The sequence below is a fragment of the Schistocerca serialis genome, chromosome 9, assembly GCF_023864345.2.
Source record: "Schistocerca serialis cubense isolate TAMUIC-IGC-003099 chromosome 9, iqSchSeri2.2, whole genome shotgun sequence".
NCBI classification, from domain to species: domain Eukaryota; kingdom Metazoa; phylum Arthropoda; class Insecta; order Orthoptera; family Acrididae; genus Schistocerca; species Schistocerca serialis.
Genome location: NC_064646.1, coordinates 148,294,246 through 148,307,817, shown reverse-complemented (window position 1 = coordinate 148,307,817; position 13,572 = coordinate 148,294,246). Strand labels below are relative to the sequence as shown.

The 13,572-nt window shown below is 43.0% G+C and overlaps 1 protein-coding gene across 1 annotated transcript in view; it reads right to left on the bottom strand.

Moving 5' to 3' along the window:
* LOC126419127 (solute carrier family 35 member G1) overlaps positions 1-13,572 on the bottom strand; it is a 611,097-nt gene that overhangs the window by 467,763 nt on the left and 129,762 nt on the right. The gene's annotated exons all lie outside the window — the stretch shown is intronic.

Below are 13,572 nucleotides of genomic sequence, written 5' to 3'. Positions count from 1 at the left end.
ACGTAGCGTGTATCCACAGGACATGTGGCCTGTAATTGAAGAAGTGTCATGATGATCTCTCCATTGGCAAAAGATTCCGGAATAGTCCCCCATTCGGATCTCCGGGAGGGGACTGCCAAGGGGGAGGTTACCATGAGAAAAAGATTGAATAATCAACGAAAGGATAACGTTCTACGAGTCGGGGCGTGGAATGTCAGAAGCTTGAACGTGGTAGGGAAACTAGAAAATCTGAAAAGGGAAATGCAAAGGCTCAATCTAGATATAGTAGGGGTCAGTGAAGTGAATTGGAAAGAAGACAAGGATTTCTGGTCAGATGAGTATCGGGTAATATCAACAGCAGCAGAAAATGGTATAACAGGCGTAGGATTCGTTATGAATAGGAAGGTAGGGCAGAGGGTGTGTTACCGTGAACAGTTCAGTTGTTCTAATCAGAATCGACAGCAGACCAACACCGACAACGATAGTTCAGGTATACATGCCGACGTCGCAAGCTGAAGATGAACAGATAGAGAAAGTGTATGAGGATATTGAAAGGGTAATGCAGTATGTAAAGGGGGACGAAAATCTAATAGTCATGGGCGACTGGAATGCAGTTGTAGGGGAAGGAGTAGAAGAAAAGGTTACAGGAGAATATGGGCTTGGGAAAGGAATGAAAGAGGAGAAAGACTAATTGAGTTCTGTAACAAGTTTCAGCTACTAATAGCGAATACCCTGTTCAAGAATCACAAGAGGAGGAGGTATACTTGGAAAAGGCCGGGAGATACGGGAAGATTTCAATTAGATTACATCATGGTCAGACAGAGATTCCGAAATCAGATATTGGATTGTAAGGCGTACCCAGGAGCAGATATAGACTCAAATCACAATATAGTAGTGATGAAGAGTAGGCTGCAGTTCAAGACATTAGTCAGGAAGAATCAATACGCAAAGAAGTGGGATACAGAAGTACTAAGGAATGACGAGATACGTTTGAAGTTCTCTAACGCTATAGATACAGCAGTAAGGAATAGCGCAGTAGGCAGTACAGTTGAAGAGAAATGGACATCTCTAAAAAGGGCCATCACAGAAGTTGGGAAGGAAAGCATAATTACAAAGAAGGTAGCTGCGAAGAAACCATGGGTAACAGAAGAAATACTTCAGTTGATTGATGAAAGGAGGAAGTACAAACATGTTCCGGGAAAATCAGGAATACAGAAATACAAGTCTTTGAGGAATGAAATAAATAGGAAGTGCAGGGAAGCTAAGACGAAATGTCTGCAGGAAAAATGTGAAGACATCGAAAAAGATATGATTGTCGGAAGGACAGACTCAGCATACAGGAAAGTCAAAACAACCTTTGGTGACATTAAAAGCAACGGTGGTAACATTAAGAGTGCAGCGGGAGTTCCACTGTTAAATGCAGAGGAGAGAGCAGATAGGTAGAAAGAATACATTGAAAGCCTCTATGAGGGTGAATATTTGTCTGATGTGATAGAAGAAGAAACAGGTGTCGATTTAGAAGAGATAGGGGATCCAGTATTAGAATCGGAATTTAAAAGAGCTTTGGTGGACTTACGGTCAAATAAGGCAGAATTTCTAAAATAATTGGGGGAAGTGGCAACAAAACGACTATTCACGTTGGTGTGTAGAATATATGAGTCTGGCGATATACCATCTGACTTTCGGAAAAGCATCATCCACACAATTCCGAAGACGGCAAGAGCTGACAAGTGCGAGAATTATCGCACAATCAGCTTAACAGCTCATGCATCGAAGCTGCTTACAAGAATAATATACAGAAGAATGGAAAAGAAAATTGAGAATGCGCTAGGTGACGATCAGTTTGGCTTTAGGAAAAGGTAAAGGGACGAGAGAGGCTATTCTGACGTTACGGCTAATAATGGAAGCAAGGCTAAAGAAAAATCAAGACACTTTCATAGGATTTGTCGACCTGGAAAAAGCGTTCGACAATATAAAATGGTGCAAGCTGTTCGAGATTCTGAAAAAAGTAGGGGTAAGCTATAGGGAGAGACGGGTCATATACAATATGTACAACAACCAAGAGGGAATAATAAAAGTGGACGATCAAGAACGAAATGCTCGTATTAAGAAGGGTGTAAGAAAAGGCTGTAGCCTTTCGCCCCTACTCTTCAATCTGCACATCGAGGAAGCAATGATGGAAATAAAAGAAAGGTTCAGGAGTGGAATTAAAATACAAGGTGAAAGGATGTCAATGATACGATTCGCTGATGTCATTGCTATCTTGAGTGAAAGCGAAAAAGAATTAAATGATCTTCTGAACGGAATGAACAGTCTAATGAGTACACAGTATGGTTTGAAAGTAAATCGGAGAAAGACGAAGGTAATGAGAAGTAGTAGAAATGAGAACAGAGAGAAACTTAACATCAGGATTGATGGTCACGAAGTCAATGAAGTTAAGGAATTCCGCTACCTAGGCAGTAAAATAACCAATGACGGACGGAGCAAGGAGGACATCAAAAGCAGACTGGCTACGGCAAAAAAGGCATTTCTGGCCAAGAGAAGTCTACTAATATCAAATACCGGCCTTAATTTGAGGAAGAAATTTGTGAGGATGTACGTCTGGAGTACAGCATTGTATGGTAGTGAAACATGGACTGTGGGAAAACCGGAACAGAAGAGAATCGAAGCATTTGAGATGTGGTGCTATAGACGAATGTTGAAAATTAGGTGGACTGATAAGGTAAGGAATGAGGAGGTTCTACGCAGAATCGGAGAGGAAAGGAATATGTGGAAAACACTGATAAGGAGAAGGGACAGGATGATAGGACATCTGCTAAGACATGAGGGAATGACTTCCATGGTACTAGAGGGAGCTGTAGAGGGCAAAAACTGTAGAGGAAGACAGAGATTGGAATACGTCAAGCAAATAATTGAGGACGTAGGTTGCAAGTGCTACTCTGAGATGAAGAGGTTAGCACAGGAAAGGAATTCGTGGCGGGCCGCATCAAACCAGTCAGTAGACTGATGACCAGATGCCTGGCAGACCTTCAGACTATTTCTCTACCGTTCCACTCTTCAACAGCGTGTGGGAAAAATGAATACTTGAATATTTATATCAGAGCTCTGATTTCTCTTATTTTATTACGATTATCGTTTCTTCCTATGTTGGTTGGCGACTGTAAAGTATCGTCGCATTCGGAGGAGAAAGTTGGTGATTGAAATTTCGTGAAAAGTTCTAGCCTCGGCCTAGCTCTGATTTCTCTTATTTTATTAAGTGTCACTAATGTGATAATCGAATCGGGGTGGCAATAACTAAAACAACAGCGTTTTTCGTAGACCTGTTGCATCCTCTAAATGTTCGCGAATAAAACGGTCTTTTGTTTGCCTTCCTCATTATCTACGTAACCGTAACAATTTAAGATATTCGTAACTGTAATTTACAGCCTTTACATTTGTGTGATTTATCGTGTAAGCAAAATTTTGCGGATTTCTTTTAGTACCCATGTGGACGATTTCACACTTTTCTTTCTTTAGAGTCAATTGTCACTTTTCACACCATACCTATTTCGTGTCTGAGCAATTTTGCAATTGGTTCTCATCTTCCGACGAGTTTAATAGACTGTAAATGACAGCATCATAATCTCAGAGAGATGCTCAGATTGTCTCCTAAATCGTTTACATAAATTACACTAACTCATCCGTAAAGCAACAGACTTTTGAAGCTTTTTTTTCCATGGGAGTTCGATTCTTTAAGGAATCAGGTGTTTACTAGTATTTTCTATTTGCTTTACTACTTGTCGTGTAGTTTATTAGGTAAATGGCCAAATATTTTTGTAGATGCATGTTACATGAAACGCAGATCTTACTCTTGTAATATTGTACTGTGAGAATTACAACACGTTTCAATTGATTTATTGTGTATGAAGACAGCGTTTGAGTCAGTGAAGAGATGTCTATACGACGACGGTGAGCGAAAAGTGCATATTGATTTTATTGATCTCCTTTGTCCGAGAAATACAGGGTGATTCAAAAAGAATACCACAACTTTAAAAATGTGTATTTAATGAAAGAAACATAATATAACCTTCTGTTATACATCATTACAAAGAGTATTTAAAAAGGTTTTTTTTCACTCAAAAACAAGTTCAGAGATGTTCAATATGGTCCCCTCCAAACACTCGAGCAATATCAACCCGATACTCCAACTCGTTCCACACTCTCTGTAGCATATCAGGCGTAACAGTTTGGATAGCTGCTGTTATTTCTCGTTTTAATCATCAATGGTGGCTGGGACAGGTGGCCGAAACACCATATCCTTAACATACCCCCATAAGAAAAAATCGCAGGGGGTAAGATCAGGGCTTCTTGGAGGCCAGTGATGAAGTGCTGTCACGGGCTGCCTGGCGGCCGATCCATCGCCTCGGGTAGTCGACGTTCAGGTAGTTACGGACAGATAAGTGCCAATGTGGACTCTCCATACAGTTGATTGTGGAATTTGCAGCTCTCTGCTAGCTCTGCGAGTCGATTTTCCTGGGCTGGGAACAAATGCTTGCTGGATGCGTGCTACATTTTCATCACTCGTTCTCGGCCGTCCAGAACTTTTCCCTTTGCACAAACACCCATTCTCTGTAAACTGTTTATACCAACGTTTAATACACCACCTATCAGGAGGTTTAACACCATACTTCGTTCGAAATGCACGCTGATCAACTGTCGTCGATTCACTTCTGCCGTACTCAATAACACAAAAAGCTTTCTGTTGAGCGGTCGCCATCTTAGCATCAACTGACGCTGACGCCTAGTCAACAGCGCCTCAAGCGAACAAATGTACAACTAAATGAAACTTTATAGCTCCCTTAATTCGCCGACAGATAGTGCTTAGCTCTGCCATTTGTCGTTGCAGACAAGTTGTGGTATTCTTTTTGAATCACCCTGTATTTTTCTTCTAACAGTGTTGCGATGCCCCCAAAGATTGTATTTAAAGCATTAATGAGCCAAATATGCAAAATACATCAGGATATCGATTTGTTTGTATCCGAGAGTTCCAGGAATAAAAAGAGCAAATGTTTCGAAACTTAGCTGTTTGAGAACTTTAATAACAGTTTTCTTCCAATTTTCAAGAATTAGTACGCCTAATAATGTAGTACCCTATTCACCGACCTCTACTCATAATGTGCTACGTTTTCTTAGACACAGATAAGGCGGGGTCCATTTGCAGAGAATCCTTTAATTATTCTTTGGAAACATTATTGACAGTTTGTTCTGTTACTGCCCTTCCAACAGCATTCATTGTGACACTTGTATCATCTACGAAAGAAACAGCCTGTCCTCAATTGCTAGTAAATACACCATTACTGATATGGAGGTTATTTGTGTGAGCAGCTGAATAAATGCACCCATGTTTTGTCATAAGCGTTTCGACTTAGTTTATCGAAACCACTGACTGAAGAAACAAAGAAACACGAGGTGCTACTCGAGTGACGACTGCTCACTGATCACAAAATTTTTTCTCCTTCCTGCATTGTTTACACGATTTGTCGCCACTTTTTGGAGTGTTTTTATGAACTATTAATGAATTTTTTAGGAGCCAATACTTACATAAAAGTTAAAGACTTTTCTGAGGAAATATCATGATATGCTTAATCAAATGGTTCAAATGGCTCTGAGCACTATGGGACTTAACATCTGAGGTCATCAGTCCCCTAGAACTTAGAACAACTTAAACCTAACTAACCTAAGGACATCACACACATCCATGCCCGAGGCAGGATTAGAACCTGCGACCGTAGCGGTCGTGCGGTTCCAGACTGAAGCGCCTAGAACCAATCGGCCACACCGGCCGGCTGATATGCTTAAATCAAATGCTTATGACATATAGTAAAACATGGCTATTTGATGTCTTGCTACAGTAGTTTCAGCAGAAGTCCTTTAAAGCAGGCTCTACAGGTTATTATCCTTCCCATTTCCTGCAATAATGTAAATTTCCATTCTCTCTGATTATTGTCTGTTATCCCTAACTAACATTTACACTGATTCCATAACAAGTATAATTATTCAAGAAACGACAATGTCGTCCGAGTACACCATTGCCTATAAGTTTGATAGAGTTAGTCAAACCACTATTAATCTAGAGACGAGTTTTATATGTGACACGTGGCAAACACATGAATACTGTAGTGGGATGCGATTTATCCTGAGAATTTGTAAGCAGACTGTTTAGGTTTCTACGTTGTTAATACCACGTAGTGCTCTGTATGAAAATCACAGACTGCACTGAAATATTCGCTTGTTTAGTGTTGGGCAGTTGGAGGTGAACAGCGCGTAGCGTTGGGCAGTTGGAGGTGAGCCGCCAGCAGTTGTGGATGTGGGGAGAGAGATGCCAGAGTTTCTATAGCGGACGGCCTGGACGTGTGTTTGTCAGAGAAAGGAATTTTATAAAGACGGATGTCATGAACTGATATATATATATGATGACTTTTGAACACTATTAAGTTAAATACATTGTTTGTTCTCTGTCTATCAGTAGTCAGTGCCTTCAGTAGTTGGCATCTTTTATTTAGCTGGCAGTATTGGCGCTCGCTGTACTGCAGTAGTTCGAGTAACGAAGATTTTTGTGAGGTAAGCGATTCGTGAAAGGTATAGATTATTGTTAGTGAGGACCATTATTTGTAGAGATTATTGAAAGTCAATTAGCGTTGCGCTAAAAAATATTGTCTGTCAGTTTATTCATGATCAGAATAAGTAGAGAGAAACTGTCTGGGTACGTTCAGTTTTGCTCAGCTGTTTGAAAATCAGTTAACGTTTACCAGCACAGCCATTCTTAATTTCTGAAGGAGAAGTTTCAGCTTCCAGAGGAAGAAACCTCTTTAAAGAATTCCTGTCCAGAAAGCTGAAGGATCAGTAATTAGCTTTTTAGTTATCACGAAACTGTTCGATAAACATTTCATAAACTCCAGTCGGAAATGCATATCTAAATAACTTCACACTGATCTACACGGCACAACTTTCTTTGTAATCTATGTCGGTACGAAGAACTACGACAACAAAATGGCTTGTCCAAATATTATGGGGTCCATTCTTGGATCAGTTTATCCTCCTTTGACACCCATGCTGACCTGTACTGCATAAGACTCCGTTTTATGAATTTGTTTCTTGTCGGTTTATATTTTTGGATGTTAGCAGGTAACTGTATTGTACCATCACAATAACTGTTATTATGTTTGGCATGTAACCTTTTTTGTAAGTTTGTTTTCGAAATAGTGAAATTCGACCACCTCTAAAAAATTGTCGTGTCGACCATGTCCGTCTCTTGCTCATATGTTATGCGAATATTACAGGCGTCAGCTAGATTGATGAGCCGAACAAGCGGATTCTGAGTAAGTATTTGAGGAGACCAAACAACGAAGGTCAACAGTCTCCTATTCACCCCCTGGACAAAAGCAGTAAACCTCAACATATGTGTGTGCAGAGCAAATTCTGCGTGGAAATGTGAGAAAGCGTACTAAATGATTGCGTAGCGTGTGCTTGAGGTGGAACATGGGAACCAGCCCGGTATTCACCTAAACCGCCTAAAACCCGCGTCCAGTCCGGCCGGCACTCGGATTGGATTGGTTTGAGGGAGGAGACGAGACAGCGAGGTCACCGGTCTCATCGGATTAGGGAAGGACAGGGAAGGAAGTCGGCCGTGCCCTTTCAAAGGATCCATCCCGGCATTTGCCTCGAGCGATTTAGGGAAATCACGGAAAAGCTAAATCAGGATGGTCGGAGGCGGGATTGAACCGACGTCCTTCGGCACTGGGACCCTTTGTCGTTAACCCGCCGGGCAGATTAGACGGGGAGCCGGTTTACCCCACCGTCTCGGAAGCTATCACGTTAGCAGGCGTGGCTACCCTGCTGGGTGAGCCACAACGTTATCAGCACCCGCTAAATGCCACGTGGGTCCCCTTTGAAACGCAGTACACTGCAGCTCTGCGCGGCATGTATTCATCAAGTCCTTAGCTAGTTTCCGCAGGTATGTAGCACCAACTATCAACGCACAGGCCACACGATACCCGTAAATTACGAGTCGGAGGTTCGCGGACGTACAGCAGCTTCCAGACTGCGTCCCAGACCTGACCATCGAGTTCAGATCAGTCGAATTTGACGGCCAAAAAATTAATGTGAGTTCACTATGGTGTCCCTCAAACCACTGTGGCACGATTCTAGTCTTGAGACACCAACAACCGTCCTGCTTAAAGATGTCATTGCCGTCTTGAAGAGACTCATGGAGAGAAATGATCATCGTAATAACATAAGAGAAACAGAGCTCGCACGAAAATTTTGACTTTGTTTTTCCCGCATGCTGTTCGAGGATGGAACAGTAGAGAAAGAGTCTGAACGTGCCAGAATGAGATTTTCACTATTCAGCGGAGTGTGCGCTGTTATGAAACTTGCTGGGAGATTGAAACTGTGTGCCGGACCGAGACTCGAACTCGGGACCTTTGCCTTTCGCGGGCGTGTGCTCTGTCTACCATCTGAGCGACCCAAGCAGGACTCGCACCCCGTCCTCACAGCTTCTATTCTGCCAGTGGCTCGTCTCCTGCTTTTCAAACTTCACAGTTTCGCATGAGAGCGTCTGTGAAGTTTGGCTAGTAGGAGACCAGGTACTGGCAGAATAGAAACTGTGACGACGGGGTGCGAGTCGTGCTTGGGTAGCTCAGATGGCTGCTCTAGCAGTTTCTCGCGAAAGGCAATGGTCCCGAGTTCGAGTTCGAGTTTTAATCTGGCAGGAAGTTTCAGTCTGAAGGTGGCTTGATGAACCGTCTGCCAAGCGCTTAATGGAAGGTCCTGGTCCAGACCAATGAATAGATTTTTTTACATAATTAGCATTCCTGAAGTATATAGATTATGCGCGTAAAGGATTTTTCGGTTGTGTAAGTATTTTTAGGAGCTATAGTGTGTTGAATGGGACCGTGCGCCGACAGAAATATAGGGCTGTACGCGCTCAACGAATTATTTCAAAAAACGATTCTACCAGTATACGAATTTATGTCCAATGAAGGATTGCTTAAAAGATGTACCGGTGGAAACACGCAAAATGACAATCAGAGCTTCAACGAGTGAATTTGGGCACTGATACGGGAACATCTTCATTGTGATACAAAAACTGGTAAAATAGAAGTATATGTAGCTGCAGGTATACGTAACGAAGGTTATTTATCTACTCTGAACGTGTTAGGGATCGTCATAGGGACGAACAGCGAAAACTTTGTATGGCTACCGCGGAGCAACGAATGTCTCATTACCTTAAAAGGGCTAGGATTGAAAAAATAGGGTACCCAATTCAGAACCAGAGTTTATCTGAGGAAGAAGAAGGATGCCTCTATGGTCCTTGGATCGCAGATTAACCGTAAGTTTTGAAACAATGTTTTTTCTGTGACTCCAAACTTTAAACGCATTTTTCTCGAAACAAAATTTTTCAACGCGCTAAGCGCACTAGAGCCTCGACATCTCATCGATTTGTTTGCGTTCTTTTAAATGAAAGACAGTTAAACACAGGGGGCCTTAGCGAAAGCTTTTTTTTTAAATTCGAATTTTAAATATTTTTTAAACATTTGAACTTAGAAAAACATGCCAAGAAATGACATATCTTTCAAGCAGCTGCCGTTTTCCTTGGAAGTATTTTTCAAAATCCCATCGCGATGGACCCCAAAATTCATTCCAATTTAAGAATTTCCTATTTTTATGAGTTTCAGAACAACGCATCGGCGAACCAGTACGTGCCGCTCCATGCCTACTTTGAGAAGGCATGCAGCCACTGTTTTTGTTATGAGACGATTTTTTTCATGCACGGATGCGTGTACACCGAAGAGCCAAAGAAACTGGTACATCTGCCTAATATTGGCAGGGCCTCCGCGAGCACGCAGAAGTGCCGCAGCTCGACGTGACACGGACTCGACTAATGTTTGAAAAGGGGCTAGAGCAAATTAACACAATGAATCCTGCTGGACTGTCCATAAATCCGTAAGAGTACGAGCAGATAGAGATCTCTTCTGAACAGCACATTGCAGGGCATCTCTGATATGCTCAATGATGTTCATGTCTGGAGAGTTTGGTGGCCAGCGGAAGTTTTTAAACTCAGAAGACTGTTCCTGGAGCCACTCTGTAGCTATTCAGGACGTGTGGTGTGTCGCATTGTGCTGCTGGACTTCCCCAAGTCCGTCGGAATGGACAATGGACATTAATGGATGCAGGTGACCATACAGGATGCTTACGTACGTGTCACCTGTCAGAGTCGTAGCTAGACTTGTCAGGTGTCCCACAGCACTCCAACTGCATACGCCCCACACCATTACAGAGCCTTCACCAGCTTGAATAGTCCTCTGATGATATGCAGTGTCCATGGATTCATGAGGTTGTTTCCATACCCGTACACATCCATCCGCTTGATACAATTTTAAACGAGACTCGTACGACCAGGCAACATGTTTCCAGTCATCAACAGTACAATGTCAATGTTGACGCGCCCAGGCGAAGCGTAAAGCTTTGTGTCATGCAGTCATCAAAGAGTACATAAGTGGGACTTCGACTCCGAAAGTCCATATCGACGATATTTCATTGAATGGTTCGCTCGCTGACACTTGTTGATGGCCCAGTTTGAAATCTGCAGCGATTTGCGGAAGGGTTGCACTTCTGCCACGTTGAAGAATTCTCTTCAGTCGTCGTTGGTACTGTTCTTGCTGGATCTTTTTCCGGCAGCAGCGATGTCGGAGATTTGATGTTATGTTGGATTCCTGATATTCACGGTACACCCGTGAAATGTCCGTACGGGAAAATCCGGACTTCATCGCTACCTCGGAGATGCTGTGTCCCATCACTCGTCCGCCGACTGTAACATCACGTTCAAACTTACTTAAATGCCATTGTAGCAGCAGTAACCGATCTAACAAGTGCGCCATAGACTTGTCTCATATAGGCGTTGCCGACAGCAGCGCCGTATTCTGCCTGTTTACATATCTCTGTATTTGAAAACGCATGCCGATACCAGTTTCTTTGTCGCTTCAGTGTATAATGAAGTCATGATCTCTATTTTAACAAAAACAATCCTTTTATGATAAAAGTTCTGAGCCCGATCCGTTGTGGTGTCTCTTGACTAGAACCTCCCCTTAAGTGTGAATTGCATGTCATGTAGACGTAGCTGTAGATGCTATAACATTACAATAACATCGATGGTTAGTGGCAGACGACATCCTCGAAAGTTTTTGTAAATAATTCAGAAATATTATTTCCACAAGTCGGTTGTATTCGGCGGCAATCTGTACTCTCAGATGCTGTAACTATGCGCCACATGCCTTGTAGAGATTTTGAATAGAAGTAAGACAAAATAAGGATATTTTCTTAAGAACAGTGAAATTTAGCATAAAACAATAATCTCAGAATGCCAGAATGTGTGAAAGTTGTGGTTACTGTTGTTACTTTGGAGAGACTACTTTGTACGACGGCAACGTGGAGGAAGCAACGAAAGTGGGTAGGGGTCTTTCCCGTTGCGACAGTGCTGTAGTGTGGATGTGAACCCTGACTGGAATAAAGAAATATGTGTCTTAAACTGTGATTTTATTCGGCTCAACCAGCTGCATTCATTAAAAAAATAGTTAAATAACGCTAATACTGTGAAAGACGTGCACTTCATTCACCATTCAGAGCTCGTATTTCATATTTCTAATCCCAACATTCCGGTATTCGGTAATATAATAATTCAGGCCCTGTTAATAATTTCTGTGGGTTGCCTAATTTATTTGACTGCGTTTATAGTTTGTCTCATACTGATCTGTGAGAAGTGCTTGGCGCTAGGAGTTTTCTTTATTTATGGGCGAGGGCAGCAGTCTTCCTAGCAGCCATGATGGCTTCCTGTTTCCCATCCTTTTTCCGATCGCCAGGGTAGCATGTGGTGTCGTTTGAACGTTCAGTAGTGGCCAAAGTTTCTCCTGTTCTCAGTTCCCCAACCTGCCTTACCAACCTTGTAACTACTGTTTCTGCTCGATATTAACGTCGCGGGGTCGCCTCCCAGTGAGATTCCGGCCCTCTGATTGGCCAGTTCAGGTGCGCGCCCGTTTTTCGCGGGTGGGCGCCAACCGCCCTCCGCGGGTGGATAGTGGACAAAGGGGCAGTAAGTCAGTTCTAGTGTGACCGTGCCGGAGACCGGAGGTGCTGCTTCCAGGAGATGAAGTTTCGGTAAGCATGAGCGCCGACGTGCACTGTAAAATGGTTCAAATGGCTCTGAGCACTATGGGACTCAACTGCTGAGGTCATTAGTCCCCTAGAACTTAGAACTAGTTATACCTAACTAACCTAAGGACATCACAAACATCCATGCCCGAGGCAGGATTCGAACCTGCGACCGTAGCGGTCTTGCGGTTCCAGACTGCAGCGCCTTTAACCGCACGGCCACTTCGGCCGGCTCGTACACTGTAGTTTCGAGCCCCGCGGTCCAGAGGAACCCTTATAGGTCATTTTACTGATGTGCGTTCCTTAAATTACGGTTTACGCAATTTTTCCGGGTTATAAGACTGTAGGTTTTCCTTGCACAGGTGGGCATAATGTGGGCGATGTGTTGGTTAGTCACAGTAGCTTGCAGTTCGGCATTAAAATGTATACTTTGATGCTCACTTCTCCGCAATGTCTGGCCGTAGCTCTTTCAGTTCTCCCGTGCAAAATTTGACTCAGAATTTAGGTCTTCCTAACTTGAAAACTTGTGCCCTTTGTCGTACGCTACGTGGTGTCTGGCGCCCCTTCATGTCCGTTAACGTAGTCTGACCGCGAGCCAAAGCTATATAGTATCGCCTGTATGAATAGTTTCGCGTCTTGCTGGTTTTATTCCTTTAGTACAGGAGGCTACCTAGCGATTCATCCACAGTAGCATCTTTATTAGTCTTAGGGTGATTTATGGTGGTGTTCGTTGCATACCTGCAACCCCTTCCTTTAGTAAATTGAACTCCATTTGATAATACGGCGATCGTTCCTTCCTTTTCTCCTGCCATCGTGACTTATAATGAACGTACGTTGGGGCAGGCTGCTGAACTCTTTTCTTTCTTCCCCTACCCCCATTTGATTGTATTATTATTCAATTTTCAATTGTTAAATAAATGAGTGCTTTAATCTTTACATTCTCCCTTTCATTACGTGAAATCACCCTTAGTGTCACAGTAGAATAATGCAGAACTATAACGGTTGCTATAAGGTCGTGCAGGTCTCGCGCCTTGAATGATAGGATAAAGACCCAATATCGCGAGCCTGGCACGACCATTGCATGCATGATACCGATAATAGTAATAATAATTTTGAATCATCCCCCATAGATAAACTGGGAAGTGTTCACGGCTCAGTGTGAGTACGTGAGCACTAAATCCACTTCATGTGGTGGAAGTTAAAAAAAAATGGCTCTGAGCACTATGGGACTTAACATCTGAGGTCATCAGTCCCCTAGAACTTAGAACTACTTAAATCTAACTAACCTAAGGACATCACACACATCCATGCCCGAGGCAGGATTCGAACCTGCGACCGTACAGTCGCGCGGTTCCAAACTGAAGCGCCTAGAACCGCTCGGCCACACCGGCCGTCGTAGTGGAAGTA